The sequence below is a fragment of the Doryrhamphus excisus genome, chromosome 15 (assembly GCF_030265055.1).
Source record: "Doryrhamphus excisus isolate RoL2022-K1 chromosome 15, RoL_Dexc_1.0, whole genome shotgun sequence".
NCBI classification, from domain to species: Eukaryota; Metazoa; Chordata; class Actinopteri; order Syngnathiformes; family Syngnathidae; genus Doryrhamphus; species Doryrhamphus excisus.
The window spans coordinates 10,494,755-10,500,754 of record NC_080480.1 but is presented as its reverse complement, the minus strand read 5'-3'; positions in this window follow the sequence as shown (position 1 = coordinate 10,500,754).

Below are 6,000 nucleotides of genomic sequence, written 5' to 3'. Positions count from 1 at the left end.
ATACTATACGGTCATGGAAGCTGCCACGGTATTTTATGACTTGATCATCCAAGTTCCTTAATTTGAATTCATGATATTCTCTCCTGCATAAAAAAAACAAACATCCCCAGACACCAGCAGAGACCTAAACTGGCAGTAATTCATTTTAACTACACTTGTCCCCCAACCTCTAAGGTTTATTGCTTTACCACAAAGTTTCCCCTGAACCTCAATATTTTTTTTCAACATCCATCATATCAGCATGTCATTGTTACAGTTCCGAATCCAAATAAACACTTGACACACTTGAGGTATTATTTTTTTGCTAGAACAGCACACTGTGTGTTTTTTAGAGTCCTTTGGCATATTCTAAAATTATATTCAAGCCGGCTGCACGGTGACCGAGTGGTTAGTGTGCACGCCTCACAGCTAGGAAAACGGAGTTGGATCTCTGTGTGGAGTTTGCATGTTCTCCCCGTGCATGCGTGGGTTTTCTCCAGGTACTCCGGTTTCCTCCCACATTCCAAAAACATGCTAGGTTAATTGGCGACTCCAAATTGTCCATAGGTATGAATGTGAGTGTGAATGGTTGTTTGTCTACGTATATGTGCCCTGTGATTGGCTGGCGACCCCGCCTCTCGCCCGCAGACAGCTGGGATAGGCTCCAGCACACCCGCGACCCTGGGATAAGTGGTAGAAAATGAATGAATATATATATATGGTTTATTTTTTGTGTGACTTGAATACATTCAAGTATATATATATATATATATATATATATATATATATATATATATATATATATATATATATATATGTTAGCAAAAAAAGCTCCTCAGTCGTCCCTCGCCACTTCAGGCTTCAAAGTTTGCTGCTTCAGTCTATCACAGGTTTTCAAAAATACTATGTTAATTAATAAGTCATGCTATTTTGTGGTTGAATATGGCTTATCATTCAAAATATTCTTGATCAAGTTAATTTTTTGCCTAAATTAAGCACTTTCAAGCATAAAGATTTCTTCTTTCTTTTTGGGCTTTTCCCTTCAGGGGTCGCCACAGCAAATCAATCTCCTCCATCCAACCCTGTCTTCTGCATGTGTCTCTCTGACACCAACTACCCTCATGTCCTCCTTCACTACATCCATAAACCTCCTCTTTGGTCTTCCTCTACGCCTCCTACCTGGCAGCCCAAAACGCAGCATCCTTCTACCAATATATTCACTATTTCTCCTCTGGACATGTCCCAACCATCTCAGTCTGACCTCTCTGACTTTATCTCCATGACCTCTAACATGTAATGTCCCTCTGATGTACTCCTTCCTGATCCTATCCATCCTGGTCACTCCCAATGAGAACCTCAGCATCCTCATCTCTGCTACCTCCAGTTCTGCTTCCTGTCTTTTCCTCAGTGGCACTGTCTCTAGACCAAACAACATGGCTGGTCTCTCCACAGTTTTGTATCATGCATAAAAATTGTAAAAAAGTAAAATACAAATACAATATATATGCTGTGAACGATATGTACTCTTCTACACTGGTCACTAGGTGTCCCTAATGCTACAGTAATGTTTGGTGAGACACAAAGTTTGGAATTATTGCACAAAAGGTACAATAAACCTTAAAAAAATCACTACTAATAACCCATGGCAAGCTGAACTCAACCTGAACCCCCGACATCACTTCCTGTCCACCGACCACTTTGCTCTCTAAACATTTATAGCAACTAGGGGTGTCACGAGACACCCAACTCATGAGACGAGACGATGCATGAAATTGGGTCCATGATCACAAGACAATATTTTTAAAATTAATTAAAACAAATCGTCCATATTGGCTTGTTTGTCTTGACGGGATCACTTTGCTAATTATCAATATTCCCATACCAGGCTGTGGCATTTGACTTTGCAATCATCTTTTGTTCCTCCTAGTACATTACCTTGCATTGCTCCTCATGGTAGCAGCCTCCACATCCCAGACAGAGAAAAAGCAACTGTATAACTGACGTTTTAAATATTCATTCATTCATTTTCTACCGCTTTTTCCTCACGAGGGTCGCGGTGGGTGCTGGAGCCTATCCCAGCAGTCTTTGGGCGAGAGGCGGGGTACACCCTGAACTGGTGGCCAGCCAATCACAGGGCACATATAGACAAACAACCATTCACACTCACATTCATACCTATGGACAATTTGGAGTGGCCAATTAACCTAGCATGTTTTTGGAATGTGTTTTTGGAAACCGGAGTACCCGGAGAAAACCCACGCATGCAAGGGGAGAACATGCAAACTCCACACAGAGTTGGCCGAGGGTGGAATTGAACCCTGGTCTCCTAGCTGTGCTAACCACTTGTCCACCGTGCCGTCCCATTTTTAAACAACATTATTTAAAATAAATAACAAAAATACCCGAATTATTTCTAAATAAATAATCAAAAATTAAATTCCTAGTGTCTCAAGAAGGTCACAACATAAATCATTTACAAAATGTGTTATTTCACATTCAGCATTGTGAAGGTGCAGGTCACAACTTGAGTGTTTTGGCGTTATTGGATTTAGTATTTGCTGAGTTTTTATTAATCTGTTTATGTGGTGACCCTTGTCTATACTTGCCCTGCGATTGACTGGTGACCCGTCCAGGGTGTAACCCGCCTCTCACCCACAGACAACTGGTAATAGGCTCCAGCATACCCGCAACCCTAGTGAGGATAAGCGGCCTAGAAAATGGATGGATGGATGTGGTGACCCAAGACATTCACCAAGCTTCTCTTCCATTTGCACGTCATGTGACTGTTGTGGCAATTAAGCTGTTGCTTGTTTGTATGCAAGACAGCAAGGTACTTCCTGGTTCATGAAGATGCTAATAATTGCAGTCAAGTAGTCATTCATTTGAAAGTAGGTCTACATGTGTAACGGTGGTCATCCCTGCCGTCCAGCCCCGTACACGACAGGTTTGAATGAATGGCCACCTAAGTCCACTGATTGATGGGATCCACAGACAGGAGGTCGAGTCCATTCATTCTTAATGGAACCTGCATGACAGGTCCATTATTGCGAGTCTCTGCAAAAGTCTTGCGTGTTAAATTCGATGGTCATGCATGTCATTGTGCACAAGCTGGCTTGTGAAGCCATCTCAGAAAGTTGAAAAAATGTCTGTTTTTCATCTCTGTTGCCCAAACAAGAACCAATGAGCAGGAGCTCAGAATGCAATTTAGTATGTTTGCGCAAGTAAACACAAAATAATAGTTGCCGTGTCAGATTTTTCGGAAGTATTTTACATTTCTAAAAATGACTGTGGAGATATAACGAAAAAAAAAAAAACTAGAGTGAACTAGACTAAACAGATCAGGTACGTTTACATTAGTTGACATGGACCTTTAAGTAAAAGGTCTGAAAGTTGCCAGCGAGCTAAAAGAAACAGGCTGTCAATTCACTGTTCTGCACATTTCTTCAGGTGTCAGGTAGTGAGGTTTAACCAAGATGATACTGATGATCACAACCCTACTAGTTGGCATCTGTTACACACGCACACTGCACTTCTACTTCATTTAAATCCTATGTTCCCATACGGGTATGCAGATTGCAGTTGTGGGTATGTGAATAAAAATTAAAAACAGCTTGATTACATTAACGCCAAATGCAACGATTTACATAATGCACTTGAACGCCTCATGTGAACAGCCACAGCAGATGAGTACAGTGCAGATGAAAGCTGACAGCACAATTATTACGTTTACGTGTAGCATTAGTTGGATGATTATTTCCATGTTGTTGCAGACCAAAGCACAGCAAAAGAGCATAAAGATCACAGGTTACCACATCTTGTCACCACTTGAAATCACCTAATGTCTCATACTAAATGGCTGTGACCTGTGGTGTTCCCCAAGGGTCAATCCCGGGGCCGCAATTTTTCAATATGTACATGCTTCCTTGAGGCCAGCTAATAAGCAGCTGCATTATGGCCTATCACAACTACGTAGATGACACTCAGATCTGCAGGTTTCCTTTGTCACTGGGTCAAACAGATCAGAGTGCGTATGCAAAATGAACACATACACAAATGCATTCACTTTTTGGTGTTTTGTTTATGTTAATACAGGTTTCTCAACAAGAAAAATAATATAATTGTGTTTAAAAAAAAGTAAAACACTTCTTAGTCCCATTTCTTTATTTGTTTCATTAACTGAAAAACATTTGGGATTGATCATGTTTTGTGTATGTGCCCGACAGCAGCTCCTGTATCCTGTGTCACTGCATATGTTTTCTCAGCTTTTTAATAAAGCGAATGAAGTGCATGTTGAGTATCTCCTTGACCACAAGCATCAACATTACAGTAGGATTCTACACTGGCCACGATGTGTCAGTCATGTTACATGTATGAGACATCAGTGTGAGTCTATGTCATCTCTTATTCATGTCTAAAAGGTCTTGTCTATTATTATTTGTACTATATTGCGTACTACACATGTCAAAGTGATTATTTTATGTCTAAAACCAGTATTTAGAAGGTTGTGAACCAGATTGAAAGATGAAATTTCTATGCTCTAACTATGAAAATAGGGTAAATAGGGCTGCACGGCATACGAGTGGTTAGCACACAGGCCTCACAGCTAGGGCACAGAGTTCAATTCCACCCTCGGCCATCTCTTTGTTCTCCCCGTGCATGCGTGGGTTTTCTCCGGGTACTCCGGTTTCCTCCCACATTCCAAAAACATGCTAGGTTAATTGGTGGCTCCAAATTGTCCATAGGTATGAATGTGAGTGTGAATGGTTGTTTGTCTATATGTGCCCTGTGATTGGCTGGCCACCAGTCCAGGGTGTACCCCGCCTCTCGCCCGAAGACAGCTGGGTTGGGCTCCAGCACCCCCTGCGACCCTCGTGAGGATAAGCGGTAGAAAATGAATGAATGAATGAATGAAGAAAGAATCCTACTTTGCGGGATTCACTTACCACAGTCGGATCTGGAGCCAATTAACCGTGATAAATGAGGGATTACTGTATTAAAAAATGAAACGACACCATGCTGGGCTCATCAGACTGCCAGAACCTGAACCCTCTAAGAATGCTAATGAAGCTGTAAGGCAGCTAACAAGCTCAGCTCTTCAAAAGAAAGGTGAAATGTCATTGTTTTTTCACGGTGAGAAACAGCTCCAAATGGGTTTGTGCTTCACAGCAGGTGGTGTCTGTCATCCAAATGTGATCATGCATTGTTGGTTTACATGTATGGCCACGCTGTCAATCCTGCAGCTACCTTTTTGTGCAGTTAAAACGAAAATACGCTTCATTTAGCAGCCTCACATGGACTCTTGGTAATGGTGCTCGGTTATGAGACCACTACTGCACCGGTGAGATAAGAGTGAGTTCTGAAAAGAAAGCAATACAGTATTTCACTGAAAATGAAAGCTGGAGAAGGACAGGTTCACAAGAGTGACAATGGTGGAGGCGGTTGGTGTGGCCCTGCAATTTCATCATACAGAAAATTGTGCTGCTTCCATTAATAGTCAGAAGGAGATGCCACCCATCACACTGTACAGTATATTGTTAGCACACAGAACACAATGTAAAGGCTATATGTTAGTAATAGACACACAGCTAATGCATTTGGACTACATAGAATTTTCCATCAAAGTCATCTCGAGGGATGAGTATAAACAAGTATCTGTTAAAGACAGATACAAGTACAAAACAAGTACATTTCATCATTAAATGTATTCGTGTTTAAAGAAAATGCTCATTATGGAGGCACTGTTTGTGCTCTGTGATTGGCCAGTGACACACAGAGACCACTGCAGCCACAGAGGAGCTCAGCGGTGCCTCATTCACGTACATGGTGCAATTGGGAAGTTCCAAATGTTTGTCACAATGCCTCCACTTTACTAGGTTTTCTTCAGCTCGCCACTATTTTGATTATTATCTAAAGTTACTTGGTAAACTTATTCAGTAACGTGCGCTGTGCAGACACTCAAAAACTCATTTTCGGGTAGCATGACCGCTTTTTTCTTTTTCGTCTTATTCCATGAAGTCATCA